This window comes from Cyprinodon variegatus, unplaced genomic scaffold (assembly GCF_000732505.1).
Source record: "Cyprinodon variegatus isolate N-32 unplaced genomic scaffold, C_variegatus-1.0 Scaffold378, whole genome shotgun sequence".
Classification (NCBI taxonomy): domain Eukaryota; kingdom Metazoa; phylum Chordata; class Actinopteri; order Cyprinodontiformes; family Cyprinodontidae; genus Cyprinodon; species Cyprinodon variegatus.
The window spans coordinates 573053-589336 of record NW_015150831.1 but is presented as its reverse complement, the minus strand read 5'-3'; the positions used below and the strand labels follow the sequence as shown (position 1 = coordinate 589336).

The window sequence follows — 16284 nt, the reverse complement described above, 5'->3', positions numbered from 1 at the left end:
AAGTTCGATGGCAAATCCTCCCTCTTCAAGTTGGCGATCCAACGACCAACCCGTCCGTGGAGGATCAGGAATCAGAAAGGTGGAATAACTCTTTTATTTTCTGATTAACGCTAAATTCATTAAATCACTGCGAACGTATTAGTTTTAGGTATAAATAATGATCCATTGGTTATTCCTTGCTGAATGAAAACAGCAGCAGAAGCATTAACCAAAAGATTCCCTGAAGAATAAAGGTCAATGATGAAAATCAGAGCCAGGATATTAGCAGAAAGAGCCCAAATCCACCCCAAAACACAGTAGTGGAGGGGTCATGCTGAGGGCGTCAAAGGTGAGGCCTCCAATCTAAGTTTACGCACCGAAAAACAACATCTCCAAACTGCTGCAGATCTACAGCATCAACAGAACAGACGGACTTATTTTAACCACGGCTGCTATTTTAGTAAGTTAACAGGAAAGACAAAGCGATGACACCTGAAAATAAAGACCTCCTCCTCTTTGCCAGGAGGCGCAGAAAATGAGCCGTTTAATATCTCTCCACCCGCTGAGAGCAAAACAGGATGAGGTTAGAGAACTGCTGCATCTGTCACACAGCCGCTATCAGCCTGCATGCTGCGCAGAAACACAGGAGGAGAAGGCAGCTGTAGGGAGGGTCGCCGTGGTGACGCATGCCTCAAACATGCCAGGCTGAAACAAAGCTAGCCATCCTCTATCACGCTGTGGAAACCAGTACAGCACTGATGCACTGATGTTTAAAAACTATGCTAAAAAAAAATTAAACCTCCAGAGTTTTAATTTAGAAAAAAGATTTTCAGAGTAAATTTGCTGTTTTCTCCAATTTTTTTTATTTATTTATTTATTTATTTTTTTTTTTTACAAATTTCTGTTAAGAATCATAGATGTTTTCATAATTTGTTCCCCTCTCTTTTATCTTCTTTTTTGCCTTCCTTGTATTTGTTCTCATTACTTCTTTCTGTGTCTTTCTTTCTTTTTTATATTTTTCTTCCCATCAACCTTCCCCTCTTTCCTTCCTTTCATCTTCCTATCTTAAGCCGGGCTTACAATTTATGATTTTTTCCCCTTTTCAGACTGATTTTCCAGTCGTGCGAAAATGTTTCGATCGGGCAAACTTTCAGATCACCTGAAAGTGCGAATGCGCAGAAAAAGTCAGCTAAGGGACGAGCGCGTAGGACGGCCTTACGTAAACATATCACCAGAATGATTGACAGTTAGGAGGACCACTTATTTAGATGATCCACCCGGAAATAAAAGATTGTCCTCTATACCTTTAAGTTAGACGAGGAACTAAAGAACCATTGTGGCTCCAGAGATCCCAGATGTAGCAGATAAAACTGATCCCGTCTCCACACCACTGAAGCCAAAAGTGCTGAACCTTCATTTTTAAATCCTCCTAGAAAAAAAGAGTGTAAAGGTAAATAATGAAGTAGATCTGAGTTAGTAGATCTACTAACTAGCAGGTTTATTCAACTACTAGTTTAAATTGGTCCCACTCCAGAATCACCTTCCCTTCTTCCTTTACTTCTCCCTGCGTGTCCTTCCGTGCTTCCTTGACTTCATCCTAGACTTTTCTAGACTCTTAAATAGTCTACAGTCAAAATCTAAAGTATAATTTTACATAAAATGATGTGTAGGAGTAGAACTCTGGTTTGATTATTTTCTTTATCTGATTGCTTTATAGTCAAGTTTTAATTTTCATGTTCTTTCTCAGTGAAGCACTCTGTGTTTTTATCGTGTAGGAGGAGCTTTATAAATAGCTTTGTACCCAAAGTGACGAAGCCTATAGCAGCGTTTTTCAGGCGTCAGTCGAACGGATCGCTTCATTTGATAGAGAAAAGAAAGGCAGAAGGGAACGGGACAGAAAAATGGAACAAATCTTAACAAGGTTCATTAGCAGAGCTCCTTCTGCATCTTCATACCACCAGGCAAACTGGGTCACCACAACACTGACATGTCAGAGAAGAGGTGCCGACACGTAGCGAAGGCAGAACATGGGCATGTGTCTGAGGCAGAGAATAATCAGTGCCTGGCATGATGTGAGGATAATTACCTCCGCTGTCTCTGCTGATCTTTTTCTGCATGAGGCGGAAACTCAGGGAGACACTGAGAAGAGTCTGAGTTGTAGAAAATGATTGGAATCTGTGACTCATTTGCTGTTTTTCAGCAGCCTTCCTACAGAGCAGCCCACACACACTCAGAAGGGCCGCATTTGATGCGCTAACAGTGCAAAGCCTTGCAAGGTTTCTTTAGACGTCTGCTGCACACAGAACTGCGACACGTCTTCACTTTCTTTGCATCGGCGGTCGACGCTCTGACGGCCTCCTTAAGAGGGCTGAGTCACAGCCGGAACCGCAGCGGCGATGTGCAACAAGCCCACGCAGCCGCGTGCCAAGACACGGGGGGGCTTCAATGTTAGCGTGCAGGAAGCTAACGGCAGACCGCTGCGTCCTGCTGGAATTCCCTTTAATATGGGGAGAAATTTGGTACATTTTTCTTAAAAGCAAAAAATGTAAAATGAAAAAAAAAAAACGTTTTCACAGTTTAATATTTCTTTAGATTTTTTTTATTTTTACTTTTTTGGGGAAAAAAGATAAGAAAAAGAAAAGATTTAAACTCAAGAAGTTCACACTGCAAAAAAAAAAACATTTAGAAATAAGTAAAATGTTCTTAAATTAAGTGTATTTACCCTTAATTTAAGTAGGTAAATGAGATGATCTGCCGATAGAATGAGAATTGTTTGTCTTTAAATAAGACAATTAGATAATTTGCACTTAAAATAAGACAATACCATTATTTTTTCTTATTTTAATCTAAATGATCTTGTTCCAATGGCAAAGGGTCTCACTTACCTCCTCAATTCAAGAAAAAAAATGAAATGTATAAAACAGGATTTGAAAAGAATCCAATTTTAAAAATAAAAAGAAGAAAAGGAGGAAAGGTTTTTGCGTGTACGTTCATGACAAAACCAAAGCTATGTAAAAATGTTTCCCTCCTAGTTCAGCCGTTAGTAGTGCTCTGTGCTAAAGGCCTCATAAATAAGCATCTATGATTATTTAGAATCTGCTAATTTTAAACACTGAATTTTTATCGGGTGAAAATTCAGCTGCAAAAAAATTCCCCCGCAAAAAATTCAACTGCAAAATATGCAGCTGCTAGAAAAAACTCATTCAGCTTCATTTAGCTGAGAATAAAGCAATGTCCAACTGTTGTGTCATGTGACCAAATGAGCTAATTTCATTGGCTAAAAGCTGCTCGACTGCATCGAGTGTCGATTGAATTGGCTTCATGTCACCAAAATGTCAACACATTGGCCTTTGAATTTTTTGCAGCTGAATTTTTATCAAATGAAAATTCAGTGTAGGGAATTCAATGTGTAAAAAAAAAATCAGTGTTTAAAATTCAGTTCACAAAAAAAGGCAGATTTTAATGACAATGTTTTTCTTCCATATATGATTACTGCACTGCCATCAGAAGAAAAATAAAATTCACCAAACTAAACAAAGATTTTACTTCATTTGCACTTTACCCCCAGGGAAGACATTTCAAACGTAAACATAAAATCAGATCAATCTGAATAATCGGAGATCATTCTACAGCTTTCCCAGAGGAAAAGGAGGACGATCAGTTATCGGCACCACGATGTCAAACAAACGTTTCCATAAAAAGCAACAATTCCAGCTTATAAAACTTTAATTGGCCTACTGCACTTCATTACTTATGTATAGTCCGTCCGTGTGAACCCAGAGCGCAGCTGAAAAAAGCCTCAGACAAACTCAACTGATTTAGAGCCGATGTTTTCAGAGCAGAGTCTGAACCACAGTCTGGTTTTCTTCACTAATGACCTGCAATTATTTCACAGCAGTTCAACAGGATTAAAATAACAGAATTAAAATCATGTCTAAGTCAGAGGGAGTGGGTAGCATTCATACAGACTGGGATAATTAAAGCCTGCACTGTGCGGTGGCATTAACCACACACACAGCAACATGTTGGAGAACTCCCCTTTTTCATGGGAGGAGGTTGGACAGTCAAAACATACCTTTAAAGTTATTTAATTTTCCTTTTTCCTCTACTTTCCTTATTGCTTACAGCTGTTGAAGAGAAACAGTCACTAACGAAGACCTCATGTGACGAGGAAGTCGGGAAAATGAAGGCAAACAGCGATAAAGCAGACCTGACTGAAGCAAAGTGACCTCTGACCTCTCACTGGCTCTCAGGTTTACCTTTTCCTCTCTATAAAACATGTGTCCCCAGTCCATGCTAATGTGCTACAGGTAGGCAGCAGCAGGCTAGCCCCCTGGCTAATCATCTCTGACCTACATCCTTCAAAAGAAGAGGAAACTGTCCAGAAGGCACGGCGTTACCATCTGCTGCTGCCTGCCGCAGCGTTTAGAGTATAAACACTAAACAAACAGGCCTGGATTTGTGGATCTGTTGTGTGTCAGATCAACGTGGCGTGAAGAGTCGTACCTCTGGTTTGTGCGGTTATCAGGATCTTTATTTCCTCCACATTGCTTCGCACGCTGGCGTAAAAAATCCCCAGGCCCTGTAGGATACAGAAAAGCTCAATTATTCATTGCTTCATTTAATAAAACATGAAAACTTATCGGCGTGTGCCAGCAGCAGTCACTCAGGCTTCTTTGTGAAAATGGAACATGCTATTTTTATTTTATCTTGTTCCCCAGAATGCTTTGGGAGAGCACCACGGGACCACGGGCCTGTCAGAACTCCTGTTTGAACCTTGCACTGCTGTGATGGAGGATTATGCTGAGTATCCAGGTTACCCACTGACAGATGCTGATACAGAGAGATTAGAGCATCCGGGATGAATAATTCCTACATTGCAGGATGTCAGCACTAAGGGGATTGCTGCGTTTATCAAAAACCATACACATGATGCACAAATTCAATAAAAAAACTGAACAAATCTGCTCGTTTTAACCTATCACCTGCAGGTGGCGATCATAAACCAATGCACTGTCTGCATCCACAGTCTGGTTTAAGGAGCATAATGCAAGTATAAAACACAGGCGGAGGCGGTAGTAAAAGCATATATAACCCATGTATAGAGGCCCTAAGGGCGGGTTCTCCTCCCGCAGCCGTGTGTCGCAGTTAGCTTGTCGCAGGAATGTTGCAGATATTTTTGATTTATGCCCAATATTGAAGCATGCTCTGCGTTGTTATTCAACGCCACAACGCAAGAGGGACAATCAGGAACTAGCAAGGATTATGGGTGTCCGTGTGTCGGTTTGACGAGCTTGTTCGTCTTCTGCAACCCCTCATCTGACGCCAGCCAGGAACACCCATTAGTGTTCCTGAAAGACTGGCCGTGGCGTTGCGTGTTTTGGCTTCGGTCACAAACCAACAGACCGTCGCACCGAGCTACGAGCTAGCGTCCTGCACGGCGTCTGGGATAGTGTCCGAAGTATGCCAGGTGTTGTAGACGGCACTGCAGCCAGAGTTTGTGCCATCAGCTACCAAACAGGAAATGTGCATGGTGTAGAGCGCATGTAGATTGGACCAATCAGAGGCCTCCTGTCTGCGGTCACCTACAATTTTGGAGAGGTGCAGCAGAGTGTCTGCAGAAGGGGTGGGACATATGTGCGTTACCTGTGACACACATGCAGACGACCTGGTTTCTGAATATAAACCAGGCTTTAGGCTACGCTAGGCTGTAGCAAACAGGAAGTAGAGGTAGCAAACTACTGGTCAGCAATGGAGCGAGGTTTGAATGAACTAACTGTATCATGTCGGCTAATAGTAGAGATGGTTCATGGCATCCAGAGATGTAGAGAGAGAGAAATCTGATTCTATTGGTAGGATTTAAGACGCCAGCGGCGGCAGAAACAGCTGATCAATCATTGGAGATAAATGAAATAAAAACGTGTTTCCATCTCCTCTAACATCATCAATGACCCCTCACCCCCCCCCCCACCATGGACTGGTCTCCCTGATGCACTCTGGGAAGAGACTTCGAAGCATTCAATGCAGGTTCAGCAGATTATGCAACAGCTTCTTCCCCGCCGCCATCAGATAGCCTAATATTGAATAAAGCTGGAGGGGTTTTATTCAATATTTATTCAGTTTGTCTATGTCTAATTCTAAGTCATAAATCAGGAGATAAATCACTTCATGAGGTCAAAGTAACTCTGCAGACTTTGCCAACATTGCGTAAAACAAAGAGTCTTTCTCTGGTTGTTCTATTGGTCTGCAAAGTCTGAGATGTAGCTACTGTCCTTCTCTTTTCTTCAGTTTCTTTCACAATTCTTTAGTCTGACTGGACGTAACCCGAGTTTGATGGAACATTATCTACTGAGAAGATGGAACATTTTTTTCACAACATGAGTCAACATGAAACTGAAACTACAGTAAAAAGAAATGAAACGTGCTTCCAGAGTTCTGATGCATTTAAAGACTAAAGAGTTTTAAAAGCACAAAAGTTAAATGTATAATCAGATTTCCAGCATTATTTATATATTTCTTTAAAATGCTGAATTGGAATGATAACAATTTCTAAAAACAGGAGAATGAGGTTGACTTATTCCCCCCCTTGTTGCTTTCATGAACTCTTGCAGAAGAATCAGAGCTTTGTGGGTCTCTGATCTGAGGGAAGAAAAGTCGCAAACAACAAATGAGCAGAAATCAACCATAACAAGGATATTTAGGATGTTGCCCACATGGCAACTTTTGTTCACAAGATAAATAAACTGTTCAGCGAGTGGGCACACTGGGACATTGTACAGCGGGGGGGTTAACAGCGCAGCCTGCCTCCATGCTGACCTTTATTTACAAAAGATGCGCTGTCACCGCTGCCAAATGTGGTCAAAGTCATTAGCCACTGATTGGACTTTAAAGCTCAGCCTCGCTAATCTAATTTAATCTGCCTTTATTGATGCCCGATTAATGGAGCGCAGATTAGGAGCAGACTCTGCTGGAAAGACAGCAAACACCTGCACGAAAAGTCTGATGGGGTCTCTGGCATGTGGTCTCTATGTGATTGGCTGGATGATGCACAACAATCAAAAGCGGCAAAGTAAAACCCGGGAAGTGAGGAGGATGAGGAGGACGCCCTTTGGGTGGAAAGGTTTCCTCTGCAGTCTGTGACATCAGATGTAAATGGTTAACAGTAGTGCTGCACCGATGCCATTTTTTTTACCCCGATACCCGATACCTGGCTGTGCAGTATTGTCTGATACCGATACCATACTGTTACCATCTGTTTGAAATTGATGTGTGTGTGTATATTTGAAGAACTGCATACTACTACCGTAATTTCCGGACTATAAGCCCCACCGGACTATAAGCCGCAGGTTTTTTATGTTTAATTACCATATGGTTCATGCACAGAGAGGATTGTCGGGAAAGAGGCAACTTTTTGGGGAAGCTCCTAATTATTAACATTTCAACCCAATTTGCATATTTGCATACGTTAACTGTTACAATTTAGTGCAATAGAAGCTCCCATTTATTAACCGGTACGTTTGTTTTCCATAATGAGGGTGTCACACAAACTGTCTTGCACTCGCAATGTCCGTCTTTCTCGCTGTCTTTCTGTCTCGAACCACTCGCAGTAGAAGTCTGCTTCCGCATTCCTGCGCGCGCGCCTAACGTACTTTTGTGTTGAAGCAAATGTGGCGTCAACATGGTGGATGGTAAAATCCATAGATTTAGGTATTACCCTAGTGGCCGTTAGCTGTAAAAGTCTGTAGATAAGCCGCATTGTTATAAAAGCCACAAGGTCGAAAAATTGGGAAAAAGTTGCGGCTTATAGTCCAAAAATTACAGTACTTGGATGTAAAGTGAATCCAGTAGAACTTTTTATTGCCTACCTGGAATGGGTGACAATAGTTGAATAAACTTTTGGCTCTCAATATGGTATTATTGCCCTATTTGCTGGTACTCGGGGCCCTGCCTGATACTGGTATTGTTGCAACACCAGTTAGTAGAGCAACCAACCATTTAGAAAGTCTGGTTAAGACACCTGCTTCTCAGCCGCCTATGCTCCAAGATCTATAAATAAAATCCAATGCAAACTGTTGCTTTCAGATGCCAGCCTATTGGAAATTATAATCTGTGTTTGATTCAATCTGCAGCTAAATACATCAGTTCTGTTCAGGCCTGAGGGGTTCCTTAGCAGAGATTGAACCGATACTGAGGGCTTTTAAGGCCAAAAACAGAATAACCTTTATTCTGTTTTTGAGACAATTCTGGAAACCAATATTGTTTTTTCTTCCTCCACTTAGATGTTAAAAATGATACAGAAAATGTTTTAATAAAATAAAAAAAGAATCAAAAACATTTATCAACAAATCAAACATTAACAATGGAGGCTTTACGTAACCTAAAGCCCTGGCTGTTGAGCCCACTAATGCAACAACAGATGTACAAAGACACCGGCAAATGCAAATATCAGTTAAAAGTGATAAATCTGTAGTTCTTAGAGAACAACCAGCATCATGAAGAACCCAGCATACAGGTCAGGGAGGAAGGATGCTGCCTGGCATGGAAAACATTGGCCTAAATGCAAACTAGCTCTTTGTGGTAGAAAACCACAGGTAGCCTTTACAATCCACCCCTCAGTGAGACAGTCAAGCTGTGGGACAGGGATAAAATGAGGATTATTAGGTTTTATATAACTTCTACTTTGTCCTGGTCTTTCACTTTAAATCCCATTAAAATGTTTAGCTTTAATCCTTTTAAGAATATTTTCCTTTTTAGGGCATTTGTTATATGATGTGTAACCATAGCAACCAATTATGAGCTATCTGAGCTATCTCTATAGTTCTGCTGCTATAGGTTTAGACTGCTGGAGGACATAGGGACCATTTTTTCATCATTCTGCTTCATTCTATCTCTATTCTCCCACTCTGCAGAATCTGTTAGTTCAATCTCTAACGTTCTGCTCTCTCTGCTTTTTCTCATAGTAGCTTCATCTGGTCTGTTCCTGTTTGGCTGTGACTCCATCCTGGAGAGAAATATCAGCTGTGCTGCTGCCATCAACACCTTTGTTTATAGATGTTGGAGCTCGGCCTGTTTTTCAGTGTAGTCCTGTTTCTCTGACTGTGACTAACTGTCTCCTTGAACCCCAGTCGGCCTCAGCAGATGGCCACTCACACTGAGCCTGGTTCTGCTGGAGGTTTCTTCCTATTTAAAGGGAGTTTACAAGCATGCTTAGTGTGAGGGACTGCCTTCAAGTCAATCAGTCGATGCAATCAACTGGTTTTCCTTTACACTGGGGAGCAGCTCACTGACATCTCAAAAGCTGGAACTACTTCTGCAGGTTGCAGCTGAGCTGAAAAGGATGAGCTGAGGATGTAGAGCAGGAACAAGCAGAAGAGAGAGGAGTGTTCTGTGCTCTGAGAAGGTTTCAAGTACCCTGTTTGATCCCCACAGCCTCCACTCTGGGTCCCTGAGCAAAACCCTTAAACCCTGATTGCTCCCTGGGTGCCACACAATGGCAGCCCACTGCTTCCCAAGAGAATGGGTTAAAATGCAGAAAAAGAATGTCCATGTTGTGGGACAAAAAAAGGGATTTACATTCACATTAAAAATGCTCTCTGATCATACAAGCACACAGAGATTTAATGAAGGCTGGAAAACTTAAAGAAGGAACTCCTTTTGAACCTCTGGAGATGATCTAACAAAGAGGAATTCCTCATAAGGAGAAGAACATTCAGAGGCTTCTCCAGATCCGCAGTAAGACAAATACAGCAAACCCTTCCTGCCTACAGCTGCCACCCTATACAGCAACTCCCTGGGAGAAAAAAGCCTCTGAGTCAGTACAACATTTCATTTCCTTCTGGGATAAATAAAGTATTTTTAAACTGAATTTGAATTTGGAGGCTGTTCAGATTTACTGATAGAAATCTGAATGTGAAAGCAAATTTTTAAGCCCTCATTACCATAAGAAAAGGTTCAGCGTCTGCCTCATGGCGACGTTGGTCTGGGCAGACATGGTGAGGCGCTGCCAGCGGGGGCAGCCCCCTCTGATGGAACATAATGGCCATCCTCTACGTTCTGCCCAACTGTGGGTGAACACAGCGGGATTCAGAGCAAAGGCTCCTGATTCTGAGAGTTAATGGGCCAGACGGTGCAGTGGGAGGAAAGGCAGCCCCCCCACCCCGTGTCTAGAGCGCTGTCAGATAGGGTTCAAGAAAAACAATTTGTGCTTTTTCCTGGTCGGATTGTCTGAAAGTGTTGGTCCACAGATGTTTAAAAGGTGCCACAGAAGCAAATATCAGTGTCTTCTAAAGCCGGGCATATACTGTACGATTTTTTGCCCTTTTCGGTCCAAATCTCCAGTCGTGATTGAATTTTTCGATCGGGCCAACTTTCAGCCTGATTGTGCGTCGTGTAGTGAGCGGGGTAATGAGGGGCGATCAGCCTCTCACGACCACGATCAGGAATCCTAAAGTCCGGAACAAGTCAAACATGTTTAAAATTCAGTCGGCCAACGTAAGATTGCATCAGAGCGTGGGGTCGCACAGTATGAGAACATACATCGTGACTTTTAAACCCTGTGGTTTCATCGTACAGTTTGAGCTGTAGCTCTGTGCAACGACTGACAATATCACACAGTGTATACACAGCTAGGCCTGTCACGATAACAAATTTTGCAGAAAGATTTATTGTCTCAAAAATTATTGCGATAAACAACAATATTGTTTGAAGACTTTTTTACACTGATTTAATGGAAATGACATAATAATGCATGCTTTTTCCTGCAAAAGATAAACACACTTTATTTTCAACAGAACACTTAAAGCTGAAGTCTGTAAGTTTTTAAAAATCACTTTTTTGTCATATTGGCTAAAACTGTCCCTATGCCCAGACAGCAGTACATGTGATATGTAACCTGTGAAAAAAACTGCTTCAATTGGTCCCGCCTACTGCCTGTATTGCAATCTGGAAAGAATATTTCGGGACGAGACAAAACAACCAATCACAGCCAGAGGAGCGTCTGATGGAGTGTCAATCACAGCTCACACACGCTGAATCCCGCCCCCTCCCTCTAACTGCTGAACCTGCCGCTGCCGCCCGGCTACCGCAGTCAGGGGGACGCGCGTGGAAGTCATGGCGGAGCGACAGCGGTATAACCAGCATCTTGTATCTAGCTGCTTGGAGGTGAGTGTTATCGCTCTTACCGGTTCACACTCCATGCCGCGTACGCTGCTTGGACGCTTCTGGTCGCATGCGGTAGCCGCGCAGATGCTGTGAGAGGGGTGGAGCTTGGAGGTGGGGCATGAGTGAAGCAGAGAGGGTGGGGGAGTGGCATGAAACCTGTTTTTCTTCAAATTTTTCAGTCGAAGTATGCTCTCTTCTCAATGTAACAGACTGCAGCTTTAACACTGGAACTGGTTAACAAAATAAAACGAGAAATAAAAATCAAATGGACTCTCAGTCTCTGTTAACTAAAAATACACTTGAACAAGATAAAACCACAGTGAAAATAAAAACGTTTATACAAAATATCACGTAGGTGATATGTATCTTTTCTGGGGGGTTCATGCTGTCTATCAAATGTCTGCAACATTTTTCTAAATGCCGGCTTTTCAACAAGATTAAATAGAAGCATCTCTGTTCAATTAATCAATTAAATGAACTACGCTGTCTGTGAGCGCACACCACTTTGCGCTGTCCTTTTTGTATGCTGCCTGTCGATTAATTGCTTCAGTGATGGTGGACTGTCGCAAACTTGAAGACACAGATGGGCCCCCGATTGTACTTTTTGTTTCCAGCTGGAGAAACTTTGCTGGGTGGTTTTGCTTTAGGTGCATGTGTAGGTTGGTTTTATTGCTGCTCTTAGTCGCTACTGTTTTATGACAAATGCGACATACTGGCTCGCATAAGTTCAGCAGTTCGCCTCTGTCATTTGGTTTGAATCCGAAATACTCCCACCCTGCGGCTGTTGCGCTCGGCTTTGAAACCAGTTCCATTTCGAGCTTTTTCCCCCAACATAAGATGTGCGTTTTTTTTTTACCTCACCAACTCCTCTAACTCCTCACGGGGCTCTAAAGCTGCAGAAGTACAAAATGATGCGCGCTGACTCAAAAATGAGTAAGGGGAGGGGTCAGTAGATAGCGCCCGAGTTAAGCCTTTTCATCCAGCGTCATCAATAGAAAGAGAAAAACACAGGCAGAGACGATATAGCCGATAAATGAAATGACGAGGATAATTTTTATTTATCGTGCGATTAATTGATTTATTGATTATCGCGACAGGCCTATGCACAGCTTAACCTAATTTAACCACATATTAAAACTAAAAGTACGACTTCAGAGATACAAACCAATTCTTAAATATTCATGCACTGATCAACAGGGAGAAATGCTAATAGATCAGGACAAGTAATAAAGGCGAACAAGTTGTTTACTGAAACAGACATATTTCTTCTTTCTATATGTTTTTTATGCTAATTTTATTCGAATACATAAGTAGTGCTAAATGCATTTCATGGATAAATAGGAAACATCTGGATTCCATTAAACTACAGCACATTTTAAAACTTATTTTGTGTTACTCTGCAAAACTGAACTAAAAATACGCAAACTTGTCTTATAATAAGTATTTGTCTTTGATTAGAGTAGATAAGTAAAATGACACAATTAGACATTAAGGTCATTATCTTATTTCAAAAGTTTGTATAAATATTCCACTTTAGGGGCTTAAATACTCATTCCATTGCATCACCTTCTTTTTCTGCTACACAGTTGACCTAAGACACTGTGGTTTATTTTCAGATGAATTTAAAATGTAATTACTCAGACTGGGATCGGACATAAAAAGCGTTTATTTCTAACACATGATCACAAAAAGGTTCCAATCCAACCTACCGTATCTGTTGGACCGTCACTCAGAGCGTGGAAAGCTAAGTGTTTTAGAAGCCCAAACTTTCTGCTATGGAGGCAATAAGTTTCTGAGAATTTTTTTCTGTCATTATCATTCCAAGAAGACGTTTCATCGTCACAAGATTCATTGGAACTTCTGTTTATTTCGGTCCTCTGAGAACCGTGAGTCACATCTAACTGAAGTAATACTTCATGCTAACCAAGCACTGCAGGGCTAATGTTGTCCTTATCTGTGATTCAGGCTGAATCTTTTTCTTAAATAGAACAACCTTCTAGTCTCCATCAACTATGGCAGAGCCCCTGTTTGCAGTTGTTCCAACAAAGTGTTTAAATCTTCATTACTCTACAAATGCTGGTCAATTTCTCATGGTATTAATGTACTTTTCCTTGTTTCAGATTGTTTTCCTTGTTAATAATTAAGACAGTTAGCCAATGGAATAAGATTATTTATGTTTAAAATTAATGAAAACAACTCCCTTATCTTATTTCAAATGCTTAATATCTAATTTTAAAGAAAAATTCTGGTCATATTCAGATTTTAAACTTCTGAAGGCACTTTAAATATGAAATTATTACATACTGTTCAATAAATAAGTGTTTTTAACTAAGAGTTATTTTCATCTGAATGTCCTTTACTGGAGGCATCCATGTTTGTCAAAGAACACTACTGCCACCTACTGGTTAGTGACGTCACGGTGCGGTATCGGCTGTTGATCAAGTCCCAGTGCTGTATCTGGTGTTTGTCACAACGCGCTATTATCCAAGTCATCTTGAAAACATTCTTCTTCCAAATGTTGGCTACATATTACGGGTTTTTTCTCTGGCCAGAAGTTCGATGGCAAATCCTCCCTCTTCAAGTTGGCGATCCAAAGACCAACCCGTCCGTGGAGGATCAGGAATCAGAAATTTTGTTTTTTACTGATTAATGCGAAATTCAATAAAATACCATGAACATATTAGTTTTAGGTATAAATAATGATCCATTGATCGTTCTTGGCTGAACAGACTTCTCCTTTAAATACTGATTCTATTAACAGATCATCTTATTTTCCAGCTCAAATTTAGAGCAAAAAAATGTATTTTAAGATATTCCATGTAATTTAGATCACTGTTTGCAGTGAAACGTGTTTTTACCAAAAAAAAAACAAAAAAAACAGATAAATCCCTGAATCTGAATGAATAGGAATTCAAACCAAGACAAATGATCTCTCCGTTAAACCAGATTGTGTCTTGTTCCATGTAGAGTTGTTTCTTGATTTAATATTACAATGAAAATTAAAGAATAACCTAAAAAACACATTCATTAAATAAAAGTTCTAAACACAAGGTTTCATTTGATTTTGATAAGAACCAAGTCCTCTGAGGTGCAACACTTTTCTGATCTGGTTCGGCTCTTTAAAGAGCCTAATATTCATTCAGACACAGACTCTACAGCCGCCTCCTTGCTCTGCTTCCTTTCCTTCCCTCCTCTCCTTCTCTCCTCTAAATTGTTTAAGTGGACCAAGGAAAGGAAATGGAGAAAAAAAGCAGAAAATTGATATGTGTTATGTAAAATTCACTGTACCTTTTTTTTAGCTGGTAAATGTATCACATTCTCTCTTATTTGACTAGTTAGCTGAGCTGTTTTGAAGGTTCTGGCTGAGGATGGAGGGGATCTGAATCAGGGTCGGTCTCTGAAGGCAGAGCAAAGCGCTGGGTATGTCTTCTTAGCGTAATCAGCTGCTTTGTGGCTTTTTCTTGAAAGCTATTACATGCTCCCCTGAGCCCCGACAGCTGTGACTTGACTGACACATCACCGCTTCCTGCAGGCTGCCAGCTCAGCAAAACCACGACCAGCAGCGGCTGCTGAGGAGCGGATTAAGACGAGTAGGCCCCCAACATCTGCTTCGACACCACACTGGGAAGGATTGGCGAGTCGATTAATAGAGACGCCTCACTCAGGCAGAGGAGTTCAGAGGCAGCCGGGTGCAGAGCTGCTGGTTAAAGCAGCTGAACTCTCAGCATCTTGCCTTCTGTTACCTCCATGTCTGCATTGTAGCAGATCTTTATTACGCTGATGATTATGTGCTTTAATTCTTAAACTGTGGAACAACTTTGTTGGTTTTTTACAACATGTTCTGATGTTCTGCTAACATGTTTTACAACATTCTGCTAATGTTAGCAAAAAAACAAAAACAAAACACATATGGTGTTTGGGGATGAACTAAGATTGAAGACGTTTCGCTTCCTTGATCCTGTTTTTATTTCACTACCGATTCTGATGCTGGAATCGGGAAATCTGCAGATCAGATCCTGATACGTTTCGGATACCAGAGCTGTATATGCCTCCATGTACTCATCATTACTGTAGATATTTTAAAACCATGGTAAGTTCCTCTCTACAAGCAAGTATGATTTTAATTATGTATACATGTATATTCCAAAAGGCAACCTGAGAATAGTATTAGGTCAGAAAAGGAAGCCCTACGAACAACAAATCATCTTATCTACCTGAACACATTTAAATAACAGTATAAAGATTCCAATTGACTGGATTTACCAAATCAGCAAAGGCCATTTTCACAGATAACAAAGCTAGAATTTTACTTAAACACAGGACCGATGATGGTATTCAAGAAACTACGACCCGATAAATGTCTGATCCAGTTAGTAATGGACCAGCCAAGGATCAGCAATGGACCAGCCAAGGATCAGCAATGGACCAGCCATGGACCAGCCATGGACCAGCCATGGACCAGTCATTGACCAGCCATGGACCAGCCATTGACCAGCCATGGACCAAGCCATGGGCCAGCCAAGGATCAGCAATGGACAAGTCATTGACCAAGCCATGGACCAGCCATGGACCAGCCATGGACCAGCCATGGACCAGCCATGGACCAGCCATGGACCAGCCATGGACCAGCCATGGACCAAGCCATGGGCCAGCCAAGGATCAGCAATGGACAAGTCATTGACCAAGCCATGGACCAGCCATGGACCAAGCCATGGACCAGTCATGGACCAGCCATGGACCAGCCATGGACCAAGCCATGGACCAGCCAAGGATCAGCAATGGACAAGTCATTGACCAGCCATGGACCAGCCATGGACCAAGCCATGGACCAGCCAAGGATCAGCAATGGACCAGCCATGGACCAAGCCATGGACCAGCCAAGGATCAGCCATGGACCAGCCATGGACCAGCCATGGACCAGCCAAGGATCAGCAATGGACAAGTCATTGACCAGCCATGGACCAAGCCATGGACCAAGCCATGGACCAGCCAAGGATCAGCAATGGACAAGTCATTGACCAGCCATGGACCAAGCCATGGACCAGCCAAGGATCAGCAATGGACAAGTCATTGACCAGCCATGGACCAGCCATGGACCAGCCAAGGATCAGCAATGGACAAGTCATTGACCAGCCATGGACCAGC

The 16284-nt window shown here is 41.8% G+C and overlaps 1 protein-coding gene across 4 annotated transcripts in view; it reads right to left on the bottom strand.

Annotated features, from left to right (window-relative positions):
• fyn (FYN proto-oncogene, Src family tyrosine kinase) overlaps positions 1-16284 on the bottom strand; it is a 95604-nt gene that overhangs the window by 61332 nt on the left and 17988 nt on the right. For all 4 annotated transcript variants that reach the window (XM_015386806.1, XM_015386809.1, XM_015386807.1 and 1 more), the window contains exon 2: positions 4486-4561. The gene's annotated coding sequence lies outside the window, so the exon portion shown is untranslated. The remainder of the gene's footprint in view (positions 1-4485; positions 4562-16284) is intronic.